The sequence below is a fragment of the Coregonus lavaretus genome, assembly GCF_964263955.1.
Source record: "Coregonus lavaretus genome assembly, contig: HAP1_SCAFFOLD_353, whole genome shotgun sequence".
NCBI classification, from domain to species: domain Eukaryota; kingdom Metazoa; phylum Chordata; class Actinopteri; order Salmoniformes; family Salmonidae; genus Coregonus; species Coregonus lavaretus.
This window is the reverse complement of record NW_028162578.1, coordinates 376,978-396,051: the sequence shown is the minus strand read 5'-3', so window position 1 is coordinate 396,051 and position 19,074 is coordinate 376,978. Positions and strand designations below refer to the sequence as shown.

At 39.9% G+C, this 19,074-nt stretch overlaps 1 pseudogene across 1 annotated transcript; it reads left to right on the top strand.

Moving 5' to 3' along the window:
• The first annotated feature begins 609 nt into the window (after positions 1–609).
• LOC311119151 (NLR family CARD domain-containing protein 3-like) lies at positions 610–15,113 on the top strand (annotated as a pseudogene). The gene is made up of 8 exons: positions 610–974; positions 4,702–4,806; positions 6,900–7,043; positions 11,652–11,768; positions 12,018–12,102; positions 12,232–12,460; positions 12,813–14,604; positions 14,886–15,113. The product of its transcript is annotated as an NLR family CARD domain-containing protein 3-like (transcript).
• The last annotated feature ends 3,961 nt before the right edge of the window (positions 15,114–19,074 follow it).

The window sequence follows — 19,074 nt, the reverse complement described above, 5'->3', positions numbered from 1 at the left end:
GTCTGGTTTGGTCTGGTTTGGTCTGGTCTGGTTTGGTCTGGTTTGGTTTGGTTTGCTCCACTTGTTTTTTTACTCCATATTGTAAGTTGGAGGGTTTTTATTTCAGATGTCCTCGTCTGGAGCAACTCCAATGGGCGCTCATGGTGGGAGTCTTTTAGGTACCACTTTCTTGTTGCTAGTCAACATTCAGTGGACACTAGGGATTGGACGATTAAAACCGGAGGTCTGATGCGCCGTTGCAGTTTTCAAAGCACTACTGATTCGACACAACGTTTCAATGCTTGTATCAAAGTAACAATACTACGTGATGATGACGGTCGAAGCTTCGGACATCACACTACCATATGACAGGTGTCAGAAGAGCACTGACCTCTGCTGGAAGCTTTGTGTTTTTATCTATACTGAACAAAAATATAAACGCAACATGTAAAATGTTGGTCCCATGTTTCATGAGCTGAAATAAAATATGCCAGAAATGTTCCAAACGCACAAAAAGCTTATTTCTCTCAAATTTTGTGCACAAATTTGATAGCATTCCTGTTAGTGGATATTAAGTCAGTGCCTCGGGAAGAGCTTAACGATTTGTGATTTTTGGGGTACGTTTGGCAGGAGCTTCAGTGACGAAAACTGCTCAACTTGCCGATGTTTCACAATGTGCCATGGCCGTCTCAGTCACCAGGTCTCAACCCAATTGAACACTTATGGGAGATTCTGGAGAGGCGCCTGAAACAGTGTTTTCCACCACCATCAACAAAACACCAAATTATGGAATTTCTCGTGGAAGAATGATTAAACATCCCTCCAATAGAGTTTCAGAATGTATGCCAAGGCACATTGTAAGAGCTATAAAGAGACAGGGAGTGGGAGAGAGAACAGGTAGAACCTGATATGGAAATGAGCAGAACAAACTAAAGGAACTTTCCACCACCGAATGATCATTCCAGACTCTACTTCTATTGAGAGACATATTAAAGGTAAGACGACGATTGTTATGATATTAATATAGTTGATGATATTGTTATGTGTATTCATATAGTTGATGATATTGTTATGTGTATTAATATAGTTGATGATATTGTTATGTGTATTAATATAGTTGATGATATTGTTATGTGTATTAATATAGTTGATGATATTGTTATGTGTATTCATATAGTTGATGATATTGTTATGTGTATTAATATAGTTGATGAAATTGTTATGTGTATTCATATAGTTGATGATATTGTTATGTGTATTCATATAGTTGATGATATTGTTATGTGTATTCATATAGTTGATGATATTGTTATAGTGTTATAATAGGCCTACTCTCCTTAAAATGTTTTGGATATAAATTAGATGCGTGGGGTGAATCCGTTCTGTTTCCATCTGTGCCCCAGGGTGATCGCTCCTACACTATCTAGAATCTAAAAGGGTTCTTTGGCTGTCCCCATAGGAGAACCCTTTGTAGAACCCTTTTTGGTCCTAGGTAGAACCCTTTTGGGTTCCATGAAGAATCCTTTCCACAGAGGGTTCTACATGGAAGTCAGAAGGGTTCTACCTGGAACCCAAAATCGTTCTCCTATGGGGACAGCCAGAGGACCCTTTTGGAACTCTTTTTTCTAGGAGTGTACTGTATCATAGGTCTATAGACTTGTCTTCTCAAAACAGGCTTAAAACACAACAAGCAACAACATTTTCTCTTTCTAATCTACTGTTAACTCTTTTCACTCAGGAAGGTGTGTTGTGTGAAAGAGAGACTAATAAATACTGTGGAAAGACTAACAACAACTTACACTTCCTCAAAACAGGTTGTGTGTGTTCATTAGTGCCCACTGTAGCAAAACGTTTGGCAACATAAACTGTTTAGGTCACCTTGTACAGCGTTTGGAGTAAACTGTTTATGCAACATTTTAAAACTGTTGGCTGCGGTGTAAACTAATGAATACTACCCAGGTTGTAGACTTCAACTCGGCTGTTGATGTCTGCCTGATGCTGAAACCTGAACTTAGCCTGAGGGGTGGACTATGATGCAAGCTAGATGTACTGGTTTTCTAAAGTTAGCTTCAGTTAGCTTCACATTCCAGCTCAGGCCTCATCTATTAGAATATACAGAGCGCTAGTCATCACGAAGGTGCTCTCTCAGCAGAACAGTAGATATCTCAATGACTTGACATGTTCTGGTTGTAAATTCAGGCTACAAGGTGAGAATCATGCCAGGAATGATTGTAAAGTGTGTAGAGAGATTAAATGTATGGTGTAATTTTAGTACAGTGAATGGAAGAAAAACACTCAGACCTAACAGTCTACTTCTACTGAGACAGGTTTGTGTCAGTCTAATCATACAAAATGACGCTAACTGAACATGGTCAAGTCAAAATTCAATATATTTATATATTATAGTTCTACATTTAACATTTCATATGATAACTGTAATTGTATCATAGTTCCACTATAGTGTAGTGATCCTCGCTAAATGAATCACGTCACAATTCCAACCAAGTAACCCAGTTGGCGCCAATGGCGCGATGCGTAGGTTGTTTGCCTTTTACACATGCAACCTGGGTTCGCTTCCCTGCCCCGCTGTTTGCTACATTGGTGTCAGAAGTAGTATGGTGTCTGTGAGGCAATCCGAATGCATGGCCTGGATGTTTGAGGGGTCTGAGTAGTCGAAGCACGGGAATTGCTTTTATAGGGGGCAGTGTGAGACAGGTTATAATTAGGTTTAACCCTATTGCTGCGATGCTTAGGGTGTTTGCCTTTTTCGCCAGCGACCTGGGTTCACTGCCCTGCCCCGCTGTTTGATACAATATTAATATCACAGGCTACCCGACGTCCGTTGAACAAAGAGACACAACAATATGAGTGAAAGGATTTTAGGATAATATCAGTAAGTGTTGATTTAGAGTTGTCTTCTGGGTTCATCCTTCTAGCTTCCTTTATCAATTGGGTGAAATATAACAAATGACATGGCCTCAGAGTTTGGAGATAACCAGTCCCAGTTTAAATCACTATGACAGCCATTTCATTATTTCCCCAGAGCAACAAGGGAATCTAGAGACTCAACCTTTGCAGAATCAGAATCACCTTTATTCACCAAGTACATTTGCACATACATATGTAGGATCTTAATTTGAGCCAGTTTGCTACAGCAGGAAAATATTCCTGCAGCAACAGGAAATGTGAATTATTATGTGAATTATAATTAATGGACATTTTTGTAGCGGTTGATACATTTTTATTAAGCGAAACTCAAGTCTGGCATTTCTAAGTGGAAATTACAAACTTCAGAAGCCTTTTAAAACCTCAAATACACTACAAGTTTTACATTTCCTGCATTGCGGGAAAGTTATTCTGCAGTGGAGGGTGATCAACTTAAGATCCTACATCTGTACACATAATTCTACATGGTGATAGTGATAGACAACATTTAGAGACAGAATACAGACATAAGAGTTTACACAAATGTCTGTACAACATTATACAACTAGGAAGAGTGAGCATAGAGCTATAAGAGAATGAACAGTGGATATACAGATATACAGTACAGTGGGTATATAGTTGGTATACAGATATACAGTACAGTGGGAATACAGTTGGTAAACAGATATACAGTACAGTGGGAATACAGTTGGTATACAGATATACAGTACAGTGGGAATACAGTTGATATACAGATATACAGTACAGTGGGAATACAGTTGATATACAGATATACAGTACTGTGGGAATACAGTTGATATACAGATATACAGTACTGTGGGAATACAGTTGATATACAGATATACAGTACAGTGGGAATACAGTTGGTATACAGATATACAGTACAGTGGGAATACAGTTGGTATACGGTGGATGTCCACATGTACAGTACCAGTATAAATATATCTAAGAGAGATGAACAGAGTGCTAATGCAGTATAGTTCAGTTATTTAGTGTACAGTTCAGAGATGACTTGATGTGGTGTGCAGCATAGAGTGTATAGTCCTTTAGTCTCTATGGACCAGATGGTAGTGTACAGTTCAGAGATGGCTTGATGTGGTGAGCAGCATAGAGTGTATAGTCCTTTAGTCTCTATGGACCAGATGGTAGTGTACAGTTCAGAGATGGCTTGATGTGGTGAGCAGCATAGAGTGTATAGTACTTTAGTCTCTATGGACCAGATGGCCAGTTGGTGAGGGCCACAGCATGGGGAAAGAAACTGTTCAGATGGGGGTCTATAACATCCAATCACATAGGTTTACAGCAGCTGACAGTTGCAACGTTATTGCTAATAACTCAAACTGCCTTATTTAGATAAAAACATAATCTCTCTACAGATGTAGGATCTTTAATTACATACAAAAAATGTATGCACGCATGACTGTAAGTCGCTTTGGATAAAATCGTCTGCTAAATGGCATATTATTCCTTTATCAATTGGGTATAAAGGAATAATATGTTGGAGCATAACTAAAACTTGTAGTGTATTTGAGTGTATTTAAGCTTTAAAAAGGTTTCTGAAGATGATCAATTGCACTTTTCTATTATAAAATTAATCATTCATTATCATCCACATAATAATTCAGATGTCCTGTTGCTGCAGGATTATTTTCCTGCTGTAGCAAACTGGCTAAAATTAAGATCCTACATCTGTAGCAATACACCTCTCTTTGATGTACATGGCTATATCAGGATTGACTTTTGACCATTTGACATATTTTATTTACTGTTGTTTAGGCTGGTTGAATGAGTCACCTATAAAAGCTACTTTATCTGCAAGAGAACAGGCGGCTGCACCAGCGACTGTAAGAAGTGATGTGATTTCCTCATATGAACGTGAAAGTAAGTGTGTAGCCTACGCAGTTACACAATGGCTGTTGAAACTGTGGCACGTATTTCTCGTTAACATTAGAAGTCGGATAAATGTGTTGATATGTAGGAAAGACGGGCAGACCCTGGTAAGGCTAAACTACAAACTATTACAAGGTTAGGTCGACTTCAGACATTCAATAGTCAGAGTAGGTTTGAGCTATGATCACTTATCATGCTGACAAACCTGATGGTCTCCGTTTGAAATGGTGTGTAAAATACCCTGCCTAGGCTACAAGCTCTGTCCTGCTACTGTTAGGTCTATAACGTTATGGGAACTGATCTGAACAGGTTTAGGCTGGTCATCTAGGATATGTAGGCTATAGCTGAGGTATAGACCTCCATCTGTATCAGGACTAGGCTCCTGCTACTGTTACTGTTATAACGTTATGGGAACTGATCTGAACAGGTTTAGGCTGGTCATCTAGGATATAGCTGAGGTCAGTGGTGATTTTAGCATGTCAATCTTGGTGGGGCAAAACATAAATAAAGGGGGATGCATGCCAGCAAAGCCACTCCACAACACAACACTAAACAATACATTCATTGCACTATAACGGTGACAAACGGTGCCCACAAACTGTTAGGGCCTACATAAAGCAGAGTCCCAACAGCAGAGTCCCAACAGCAGAGTCCCGACAGCAGAGTCCCGACAGCAGAGTCCCGACAGCAGAGTCCCAACAGCAGAGTCCCAACAGCAGAGTCCCGACAGCAGAGTCCCAACAGCAGAGTCCCAACAGCAGAGTCCCAACAGCAGAGTCCCAACAGCTGTCCTATCATTTCTCTTTATTATTTATCTTCATATGATAAGGATTAAAAAGGATTTGCCTGTAGATTGTCGACTTGATTCATGATGATGACTGCTGGCTAAGATTTTGAAAGTATAATGTTGACATGATCAGTCCAATCAAAGCTACTGTAGATATGATGTGATTTGATGTCATTTTATCTGTGGCAAATGACCTTCTTGGATGGGCACTTCTAATGTAACTCTATGGCAGAACCCAGGGGGCTTGAATTTTCAATTTTCTAGCTCTACCCTTAGACTTGGCGGTGATGTAGTGTCCCCATGGGTGACAGAACACTGAGCCAAATACGAAGCAGCGCTCTGTATTTTCCGCTGGCTGCCCCACCACCACAGAAAGCACTGAGCTAGGCTGAAACACCTGCATTTTGGAGCTGCCTTACTCAAGAAAGCAAAAAAGAGACCATGTTTGTATGCAGCTTTATTAACGCAATGATATATATATTTTTTTTTACATTGTTTGCAAACTGATATGTGACATATATTAATGCCACAATAACATGCAAAACAGGAAAGGCCACCTGCCCTGAATGACGGGTCGCTGGTTGAGAGAATGCCAAGAGTGTGCAAAGCTGTCATCAAGGCAAAGGGTGGCTATTTGAAGAATCTCAAATATAAAATATATTTTGATTTGTTAAACACTTTTTTGGTTACTACATGATACCATATGTTTTATTTCATAGTTTTGATGTCTTCACTATTATTCTACAATGTAGAAAATAGTAAAAAATATAGAAAAACCCTTGAATGAGTATGTGGTCTAAAACTTTTGACCGGTAATGTATATATTTTTACATTGTTAGCAAACTGATATGTGACAATAACCACAATAACATGCAAAACAGAATGACAGGTCGCCACTGGCTGAGGTATAGCCTTTCTGTATAGATCACTGATCACCCCCTGATCAATCAAGCCTGTTTTAGCCCTTCTCTCTACATTCTCAGATACGTTTAGAAAAGAACAGATTCAAAGATAATAAATGGCTGACTTTTAATGAATACAAATAAGTGTGAGACATGGCCTTGTGTTGTTGCACTGTCTATAACTACCTTAACAAACAGTGACTTATTATTATTATTGACAGTTACCATGGAGAAGAGATGTCACAACTACATCTTCATGTGATTGCATTAAATCACCTGACTGTTTTGATATGTCTGTTAGTAAATGTTTTATAAGAGATGATTAATAAATGATAACAATTCACATTCAAGAATTACTGTGTTGACTACAACCAACATGTTGGATCTCTGTTTAGGGGTCAGTTCTCTAAAATGAGTCTCTCTGGGGAGAGAGAGGAGGGGGTCCCTGCCTCTAAAATGAGTCTCTCTGGGGAGAGAGAGGAGGGGGGCCCTGCCTCTAAAATGTGTCTCTCTGGGGAACATGACACCAAAGATAAGAGGTGAGATGACAATTTTGTTTAAGAATTATTAAGAGTGTATTTCCTAAATGCTATTTCCATAATTTTTCACGTGTTATTTAATCAGAAATGGTTACTTATGGTTGCTTAACCTTCAATATTACTGTTCTCAGATGTTTAATTAATAGATTTTAGATGTGTATAATTATTATTATTTTTATTGCAAAACGCTATATATCCATTGTTTAGCTGAAATGGAATGTTCGTATCCGGTATATTTGACTGTATTATCTGGTTGTCTCACCTAGCTATCTTAAGATGAATGCACTTACTGTAAATCGCTCTGGGTAAGAGCATCTGCTAAACAGGTGGGGCTCTGCCCTGAATGACACGTCACCACTGCTCCAAAGCAATTACATGTTGCACAGGAACCACTGACTCGCTGCATGTTTCTATTATCAAGACACCTGCTGGTACCTCTTAACTGGTTAGTACAGCTCATGAGGTGTCCTAAATATCAGCCAACTAGGTGGGACACTTATGAATAAAGAGGCTTCATGCATAGCTTTAATTTATACCCATAAGAGTAGGACTAAAACGGCTTTATTCTCAGCACATATACGGCACATTTTTTACTCTGAGACGCTTTTTGGATATGGGCCAAGATCTCAAAACATTGTTTTAAAAAACGAATCATTTTGTTTTACATAATGAAAAATGAATATTATTAATGTAAGCCACTGTAAAGACTGGGTTTAGTTTATTGTGTTGCACTGCTCATGTCCGCGTTCTGGAACTGTCCGCGTCCCCGTACAGAACTGTCCGCATCCACGTACGGTTTGGCGCCAAGCATATTGTCCAGTTACGCGCAGATGGTCTGAGGTGATGTTGAGAAATAACGACGGAGTTCGTTACAGTGTTGAGACACCGAAGTTTATTGTTCAATTTGCTTTTTTGCTTAATGGTCAGTGACAGTATGAGTGTAGCCAGATCCTTTTCACTCGCTATCCTTGTTTAATTGTGTGGTTCAACGGGTTCGTCATCATCCTCGAGGGACAGACGAACGACCTGCTAGCTATCCAAGCTAGTCGGTACAGCTAGCTAAGCTAGCTACTCTTTACCAGCAGCATCCTAGTTATCCTAGCTACCACTACATCATCACCGGCTGCCTGCATTTCTTGTGGACCGATGGAGCTCCCTGGTTGTTTCTTCCACCTGTTAAATACCGTGGTGGGCTTCTCCCTCTCTCGTTGACGGATGCTGGCTACCTACCATCCCTCTGTCCGGTTCTCCTCTCTTCACTAGATGGACGGTAACTTTAGTGTTTAACCCCTCTGTGTCCAAGGACTGAACTTTATTATTTTCGGGGCGCCTCAAGTTACATTTTTTACAACATTTATTTCTGATTAAATTAGTTAATTGCATCCGCCATGGAGCCCAGTTTCATAATATTACCTTCTGTCCCTAGTTATGAAGTAATCGCGAAAAAACAGGCCTTATGTTAGGGCATTTTTCACCCTACCAGCTCCTATTAGTTCTATTGAGCTCCGTGACACCGACTCGCCTTCAGAACGTTCTATTCCCAGTCCATTGTTCTGCGTCACAATGCCAGCTTCACTATTGTTATCAATGAGACCTGCCTGCGTTAACCCTGTAGGTTTACCTCAGGTAACTTATTATTAACAAGGTTACGGCCACTTGGTGAGCGTTAACCCTGTAGGTTTACCTCAGGTAACTTATTATTAACAAGGTTACGGCTACTTGGTGAGCGTTAACCCTGTAGGTTTACCTCAGGTAACTTATTATTAACAAGGTTACGGCTACTTGGTGAGCATTAACCCTTTATGTTTACCTCAGGTAACTTATTATTAACAAGGTTACGGCTACTTGGTGAGCGTTAACCCTGTAGGTTTACCTCAGGTAACTTATTATTAACAAGGTTACGGCTACTTGGTGAGCATTAACCCTTTATGTTTACCTCAGGTAACTTATTATTAACAAGGTTACGGCTACTTGGTGAGCGTTAACCCTGTAGATTTACCTCCAGTAACTTATTATTAACAAGGTTACAGCTACTTGGTGAGCGCGCACACTGTTCACCTGAGTACGTTGTAATCTCCAATAGTGAGGTGAGACAGTTTAAGAGGCGATTGCTGGCGGATAGCCATCAAACATTAAACATTTTCTGGTCATGGTTAACCATATTTGTTTTAAGAAAAATGTGTACAATCTAAATAAAACGCATGTCCCTGTCCTCTTTTTCAAGCTGTGGGCGATTTAAACAGTCAGAATAAATGTTTTAATTAAGAAATAACCTTTTCTTTGAGGACTTGTTGTTTCTAAAAGGCTGCTGGGTAATTTGATATGCATCGAAATATTCGTTCCTAGGCATCAAATTGAGCGAATGCTGCGCAGGTTCACTGAGTTGCAAACCAAATGGGTATAATGGGGTGATTGTTGTCTAATCGGGTTGTCTAGCTAATGGATTTGTAGATCTGACGCAGTTGCTACCTCAGATTATGAGCCTAGCAAGTGTCATTAATGAGTTATGTAGTACCCATATTCGGCCACAAGGAGGAGCAAGAGTGCCATAAACCCATACTGTTTTTTTGCCATATAAACCATAAACCTAACAATCAATCAAATGTATTTATGAAGCCCTCTTTACACCAGCAGATGTCACAAAGTGCTATACAGAAACTCTTACCCTACTTATAACCTATTTTAGCCGTAACCCTAACCCCTAATTCTAGGGTATGGTAGCCTAGAACACTTTTAGAAACTATTTTAGTAATAATATTATCTTAGTAAATACAATTGTAGTATTAAATAGCATTTTGATTATTTTTTTATTTTTTATTATATGTATAATTGCAAGACAGAACACTTGATAAATAAGACACATTTGTTTTATTTTTCAAATGTGGTTTGAACTGGGTGACCTAGTAACCTCTGTGTGAAAGTCCAGCAATTGGCGTGGGGCAGGTTTGAGACTGATCTAATACACTTTATTTCTCAGCTGCCTCACCAATGTCTGTACTTGAATTAATAACTTTTAATTGCTAAATATTCCCAATAGATGGCAGCATAAGACCACGAAGCATCAGTTATAGGCTACAAGCAGCAATATGATTGACATAAAATAGCATGCAACCAAATACTATGTGTCCCATGATTTTCTAAAATGGTCACTCGTTACTTTAGTTAGCTTTATATCTCGTATTAGGCCTGTGATGCTTTTGGAAGAGCAATTAAATAGTGACTATAGCAGGTGTTGAACCCCTGGTAAATAATCACTAGTCAGATGCTCCAACCTCAACCCTAGTATACATGCATTTTTAAATATCTAATATTGCGATTAAACAACCTCGGAATAGATAAGACAAGAGTGTGTCTTCCAGCCCACCAATAAATTACATCATGCAACCCTCGCGGTTAGCAAATGTACCTCAACATGCCCCTCGCTTGTGCTAGAAGGCAGTGTGCTTGCTGCTGGTTGATGAATCTGACAACGAATGTACTAGGAAAATACGTTTTTCTCGACCAGAGGTGACTAAATTAATGTTCAGGCTTATTGATAATCGTTATAGTAATTAAGTATAATTTCAAAACATGAGCATAAAAACAGGTAATAATAAACATGAATCATCATTATATTATTTTACAGTGATGTGTTAAATGCTTTTTCAGTCGTTCCTCTTGCGTTAGCAGTGTGGAAAGGGACAGTAAAAAGCGTGTCCAGGAGTTTTCCTGTGAGGGGGAGTGGTGGTGTATCCAGGGAGAAAACTAAACTAACTTTCTGAAATGTCATTCATGGTCTTACGCTGCCATCTATTGGAATTATTTAGCAACTGCAGTAGTACTGAATAAAGTATATCCTTACTAAAGTAGTAATTACACAGAATTGCAAAATATGACATTTTCTAGTTCATTTTACCACTTACAACCATAAAATAACAATTTATAGCCTAACAAACAATGAAACTGACATAAACCAAAAACACCATACATTTAGTTAACTATATATATTTAAAAAACTTTTTATTTAGATGGGTGACATTATCTGCCAAAGTAATACCACTGTAGATAAAGAAGAGCTCTCCAGTAGGTGAACCAAAACATTCAAAGGCCATTTTCTCAAAATTGAGGTTACAAGTTTATCATCTTTCAAAGTAGAATTACTTTCCCATTGTTCCTCAACTGTAGTGTATGATATACCTTTTTCTAGCTGAGTCTCTACTGTTATCCAATGTAAAAAACACAATTTCAAATTTTGCTACATAAGATCGAATCGAGCCGGTCGGCCACATTTGACTGTATAAAACCTAGCAGTACTACTTATTTCTCTGAGAGTGAGGCAGATATATATAGCATTGTGCAAAAAAACATGATTATCTGTCTCTCTGAAGTGAAACCATCAAGTGATAGATTTTAAACAAATACATGTCTGTCATTGAACAACCCCATACCATGATTAGATAGTGAAAAAACACACCAATCTCTTTCATCATTTCTTTAAACAATAGAAGCTAATTTACCAACATTCCTGAAAATGGATATATAGCGTTTTGGAATGAAACTCTTCTTATGTTTCCCCATCTGAGCTCAGAGTAGATGAGAGATGTAATGTTTGTCTCTGTTGTGTTGAAGCCCAATCAAGCAGGAGAGACCAGCCTCCCCTGTACCCAGCTGTGTGTCCATGAAGAGTGACTGGTCTATGCGTCGTCCTATATCCTTCGGAGAGGGAGACTTTTTTAGTGAACAAAGGTAAGAAGAACTCATGGGTCATGGTCAGTGAGTTAAACAACACTGTCTCTAGTCATTTCTCCTCTCCCATTTTACCATTTATTTTTGTTGTTTTCATAATCCATAGGCTAATACTTTTTTCCATTTTCATAGTCCTGAAACAATATTAAACAAACACAATATTCCCTCCCTGTGTGTGTGTGTGTGTGTGTGTGTGTGTGTGTGTGCACTCCCTGAATGAGAAAATGTAATCTCATGTTTTGTCCACAGAAACCAACAGGAGAGATCAGAGTCAGAGATTCTCAGTGGTCAGTCTTCCCAGAGTCATCAAACAGACCTGGCCTCCATATTCAGTGTATGTGGTCCTGTTATGTACATTTGTTTTTGTTTACCTCAAGTAAAGTTGATCTGTCAATCATTCATCAATGTGTTAATGAGAAAGCATTTAGTCTCTTGCTTAACTTATTTACTTGATTTATTTCAGTTGCTTGAAGAGAATATTATAACATTTGTGAAGAACGAGCTGAATATGTTCAAGAGGATTCCTAGTCCAGAACTCCCAGAAGGCTTTGAGAGTCAGAAGCAGGATAAGGAAGTGGTAGATGCTGAAGATGAGAAGCAGGAGAGCAGTGCCAGAAAGGGGGCTCTGAAGATCACACTGCACGTCCTGAGGAAAATGAACCAGAAGGAGCTTGCTGACACACTGGAGAAAAGTAAGAGCTGTCTGCCTCATGTTGAATGCTGTTTTAGAACATTTAAAAGCTGTAGCTAAAGTAGCTGTGTAACTCAATGATATTGTAGCAGCCTTAACACAACACCTAGTGACCTCATTAAGTAGCAGCAGGGATGTATTGTGGTGATTAATTTAGACAGAAGAGAGAGAGAACCAATAATTATATAATCAGTCACACCAGTGTGTAATGCATTATGAAAACATTTACACATTTATACAGACAGTTAAGAGAATACATGATTACATTTTAAACTTTATAACACAGACTTACAATAATGTAGGCATTAAAACAGGCGTAATATTAATATCCTCTTTGTTATTTCTTCATTCAGATGAGCTTGCTGTGATTTGCCAACGTGAACTCAAATCTAATCTAAAGAAGAAGTTTCAATGTGTATTTGAGGGGATCGCTAAACAAGGAAACCCAACACTTCTCAATAAGATCTACACAGAGCTCTACATCACAGAGGGTGGAACAGGAGAGGTCAATAATGAACATGAGCTGAGACAGATTGAGACAACAACCAGGAAACAAGCAAGACCAGAGACTGCAATCAAATGTAACGACATCTTCAAACCCTTAACTGGACAAGACAAACTTATCAGAACTGTGCTGACAAAGGGAGTCGCTGGCATTGGAAAAACAGTCTCTGTGCAGAAGTTCATTCTGGACTGGGCTGAAGGAAAAGCAAATCAGGATGTCCAATTTGTATTTTCATTCCCTTTTCGGGAGCTGAATTTGATGAAAAAAGAAAAACACACTTTGATTGAACTTCTCAATCACTTCTCAATGGAAACCAAAGAATCAAGAATCTCCAACTACGACAAGTACAAAGTTCTGTTAATCTTTGATGGTCTGGATGAGTGCCGACTGCCCCTAGACTTCCAGAAGAACAAGATCTGTTGTGATGTCACAGAGTCAACCTCAGTGGATGTTCTGCTGACAAATCTCATCAAGGGAAATCTGCTTCCCTCTGCTCTCTTCTGGATAACTACCCGACCTGCAGCAGCCAATCAGATCCCTTCAGGGTGTGTTGACCAGGTGACTGAGGTACGAGGGTTCAATGACCCACAGAAGGAGGAGTACTTCAGGAAGAGATTCAGTGATGAGGACCTGGCCAGCAGAATCATCTCACACATAAAGACATCAAGGAGCCTCCACATCATGTGCCACATTCCAGTCTTCTGTTGGATTTCTGCAACAGTCCTTGAACACATGCTGAAACATAAGAGAGAAGAGATGCCAAAGACTCTGACTGAGATGTACACACACCTTGTGGAGTTTCATACCAAACAGAATAATGAAAAATATCTTGGGAAAGAAGAGACAGGCCCACACTGGAATAAAGAGAGCATTCTGTCACTGGGAAAACTGGCTTTTCAACAGCTTGTGAATGGCAATCTGATTTTCTATGAAGAAGACCTGAACGCGGCTGGCATTGATGTCAATGAAGCCTCAGTGTACTCAGGATTGTGCACACAGATCTTTAAAGAGGAATGTGTGCTGTACCAGGACAAGGTGTACTGCTTCGTGCATCTGAGCATTCAGGAGTTTCTGGCTGCTGTATATGTGTTCCTCTCATTCATCAACAACAATGAGAATCTAATGGATGAACCTCAATCAACGTCCATGAACTTTTCTGTGAGGATCAGACACAAGCGTAAAGTTACTGTCTACAAGAGTGCTGTGGATAAAGCCTTACAAAGTGAGACAGGAAACCTGGACCTTTTCCTCCGCTTCCTTCTGGGTCTCTCACTGGAGTCCAATCAGAAGCACTTATGAGGTCTACTGACAAAGACAAGAAGCAGCTCACAGAGCCATGAAGAAACAGTCAAGTACATCAAGGAGAAGATCAGGGAAAATCCCTCTCCAGAGAGGTGCATCAATCTGTTCCACTGTCTGAATGAACTGAATGACCATTCTCTAGTGGAGGAGATCCAAAGCTACCTGAGCTCAGGAAGTCTCTCAGAAGAAGAACTGTCACCTGCACAGTGGTCAGCTCTGGTCTTTGTGTTGCTGACTTCAGAAAAGGAGCTGGATGTGTTTGACCTGAAGAAATACTCCAGATCAGAGGAAGGTCTTCTGAGGCTGCTGCCAGTGGTCAAAGCCTCCAGAGCTGCTCTGTGAGTACATAAAATGACATTTAAGTACTAATCATCAGGAAGAAATATTCAGTTTAGAGAAATATATGTATTATAATATGTATATAATATTCTATTGAAAAACATATTGAATCACTGCATTGATGTTCACATTAGTATAACATTATGACCATACTATTCTAGGAGACAGAAGATCAATCTATATGTTGTTTAAGAGAATAAACCAAATGCATCTGCCATTGTCCTTCTACACTACTGGTGTTAAATTAACAGTTTGTGAAATCATGATGATCTCTTTGCAGGCTGTCAGGCTGTGGACTCACAGAGGAAGGCTGTGCTTCTCTGGTCTCAGCTCTGAAGTCAAACCCCTCACACCTGAGAGAGCTGGATCTGAGTAACAATGACCTGAAGGATTCAGGAGTGAAGCTGCTCTCTGCTGGATTGGGGAATCCCCACTGTAAACTGGAGACTCTGAGGTCAGTATTCCTGTAGTTGGTCAACAAGTGATAACTGTTCACCAGATCCACATGTGTTTACCAGGCACACATAGTCCACACCATATGTGTTTGGACAGTGAAGCTTACAGTTTTACATTTGGTGCTATGCTCCAGCATTTTGAATTTTGAGATAGAATGTTTCATATTAGGCGACAGTACAGAATGTCACCTTTTATTTGAGGGTATTTTCATACATTTCTGTGTTACTGTTTAGATATGAAAGCACTTTGTGTCTAGTTCTTCCATTTGAAAAAGTCGTAATAATTTGGACATATTCACTTATATTGTATTAAAGTAGTCTTAAGTTTAGTATTTGGTCCCATATTCCTTACCTGCAGTGATTACATCAATGTCACGATCGTAGGAGGAAGTGGACCAAGGCGCAGCGTGATATGCGTACATACTTATATTTATTAGAGTACCACACGAACAAAACGATACGTGAAGTACTAGGTAACAGACACAAACCATACACGGAACAAGATCCACAATACACTGTGGAAAACAGGCTGCCTAAGTATAGCTCCCAATCAGAGACAACAAGCAACAGCTGATACTCGTTGCCTCTGATTGAGAACCACCCCGGCCAACACAGAAACACATGAGCTAGATAAAGAACCTAGAAAACATAGCAACCCATAGAAACTACACACCCTGGCTCAACATAACAGAGTCCCAGAGCCAGGGCGTGACAATCAAGCTTGTGATTCTACAAACTTGTTGAATGCATTTGCAGTTTGTTTTGGTTGTGTTTTAGATTATGTTTTTCCTAATAGAAACTGAATGGTGAATAATGTCCTGTCATTTTGGAGTCACTTCACTTGTATTGTAAGTAAGAATAGAAGATGTTTCTGAACACTTCTGCATTCATGTGGATGCTACCATGATTATGAATAATCATGAATGAATAGTGAATGATGATGAATGAGAAAGTTACAGAGGAACAAGGATCATACCCCCTCTGTTATTGGTAATGGTGAGAGGTTAGCATGTTTTGTTGTAGCCTCTGTAACTTTCTCACTCATTATTATTCATGATTCATTCATGATTTTTATTAATCATGGCATCATCAGGATTAATTTAGTAGTGTCTAGAAACATGTTATCTACTCACTTAGACAGAAAATTACTCCAGTCATCATCCACCATTCAGTTACTATTGAACAAAACATAACCCAAAACAAACAGCAAATACAACCAATGAGTTCACAACCAAATACTCAACTTTTGACAACTTTAATGAATTATAAGTGAAATGGTCAGAATACGTTTGACTTCGTCAAATGGAGGGACTAGATACATAAAGTGCTTTCATTTCTAAATGGTGAAACAGATATGTATTAAAATACCCTCAAATAAAAGGTGACATTATATACTGTCACCTCATATAAAACATCTGATCTCAAATCCAAAATGTTGGAGTACAGAGCCACATTTAAAATGTTATCTTCACTATCAAAATAGATATGGTGTGGACTGTATACTCAATACAATCTAAATCTGATACCTCACTGTCTGTCTTTTGACTGATACTGCTTTTTAAACTGCTCTGGTCAGTCTACTCAAATATTCGTAATATACATTTTAATATACATTTTTCACACAATATTATGATTTTTGTCTAATAATGATATATATGGCAGGTTTCAGGACACTGATGTATCTGAATATGTTGAAAAAATATACTGCCACTATTTTGACCACCAAAGAATAGCAGTGTGGTTTTAATATGATTTGACTCTTTGCAGGCTGTCAGGCTGTCTAGTCACAGAGGAAGGCTGTACTTATCTGGTCTCAGCTCTGAATTCAAACCCCTCACACCTGAGAGAGCTGGACCTGAGCTACAATCACCCAGGAGACTCAGGAGTCAGACTGCTCTCTGCTGGACTGGAGGATCCACACTGCAGACTGGAGAAACTCAAGTATGTAGAGGGTTTATGTCAATGTTCATATCAGACATGTTGGAGTTATCAGGCTAGTTAAGACAAACATTCTGACCACCACTTGGACAAAGTTATGCGATGTCCTTCTCCTGTCCAGTGCATGGGTCCTGTGTGTGTGTGTGTGTGTCCAGTGTGTGTGTGTCCAGTGTTTGTGTGTGTGTTTTTGTGTGTGTGTCCAGTGTGTGTGTGTGTGTGTGTGTGTGTGTGTGTGTCCAGTGTGTGTGGGGGTCCAGTGTGTGTGTGTGTATGTGTCCAATACAGTACACACACTGGACAAACACACACACTGGACCCACACACACACACACACACACACACACACACACACACACACACACACACACACACACACACACACACTGGACACAAACACACACAACACAGGACCCACTTACACACACACACACACACACACACACACACACACACTGGACACAAACACACACACACACTGGACACACACAGACACAAACACTGGACACACACACACACACTGGACACACACATACTGGACACACACACACACACACACTGGACACACACACTGGACACACACACACACAAAAAGGAAACACACACCGGACACACACACACTGGACCCACACACACTGGACCCACACACACACACACTCGACCCACACACACTGGAAACACACACACACACACACACTGGACACACACACAAAAACACACACACAAACACTGGACACACACGCACACACTGGACACACACACACACTGGACACACACACACACACACACACACACACACACACACTGGACACACACACTGGACACACACACACACAAAAAGGAAACACACACCGGACACACACACACTGGACCCACACACACACACACTCGACCCACACACACTGGAAACACACACACACACACACACTGGACACACACACAAAAACACACACACAAACACTGGACACACACGCACACACTGGACACACAGACACACTGGACACACACACACACACACACACACTGGACACACACACTGGACACACACACACACAAAAAGGAAACACACACCGGACACACACACACTGGACCCACACACACTGGACCCACACACACACACACACTCGACCCACACACACTGGAAACACACAAACACACACACACTGGACACACACACACTGGACATACACCGGACACACACTGGACACACACACGGACAAACATTCTTACCACCGCTTGTACAAAGTTATATGCTGAATGTGTGTGTGTGTGTGAGTGTGTGTGAGTTCAGGTGTATCCCTCAATGACTGTCTGTTCTTCTGCTTACCGCTACAGTGTGGAACATGGTGGAGAGAACACAATGAAACCTGGACTTAGAAAATGTGAGTGTTGACTGCTGTGAAGAATATGACTAAGAATAAGTCTTAATTCAAGTGAAGTCAAAGTCAAAGACCACCATCATTACTTACTTGGTCATATTAAATATCAGCTGTAGTTCTACAGAAGCACAAATCAGGGACACCAAAGTATACAATGAGTTGCTTTGACAATGTGTGTGTCTGTGTGTGACGTGTTCGTGTTACGTTAGAAATGTGTGTGTGTGTGTGTGTGTGTGTGTGTGTGTGTATCCAGTGTGTGTGTATGTGTGTGTTCAGGATGTGTGTGTGTGTGTGTTCAGGATGTGTGTGTGTGTGTGTGTGTGTGTGTGTGTGTGTGTGTGTGTGTGTGTGTGTGTGTGTGTTCAGGATGTGTGTGTGTTTGTGTGTTTGTTCAGGTTGTGTGTGTGTTCAGTGTGTGTGTGTGTGTGTGTGTGTGTTCAGGATGTGTGTGTGTGTCCAGTGTGTGTGTGTGTGTGTGTGTTCAGGATGTGTGTGTGTGTTCAGGGTGTGTGTGTGTGTGTAATTAATGGGAATAAGTGTGTTTTATATTACCATACAGTATAACATATGATCATTCAACAAGTCTCAAGTTACCTTAACTTCTCCTTTTGATACCTAGAAACATCTACATTAAATGAATTAGTGAAAAGTGAGTTAACATTCTAATGTGAATGATGATGATTTCTAATATTGTATCTGG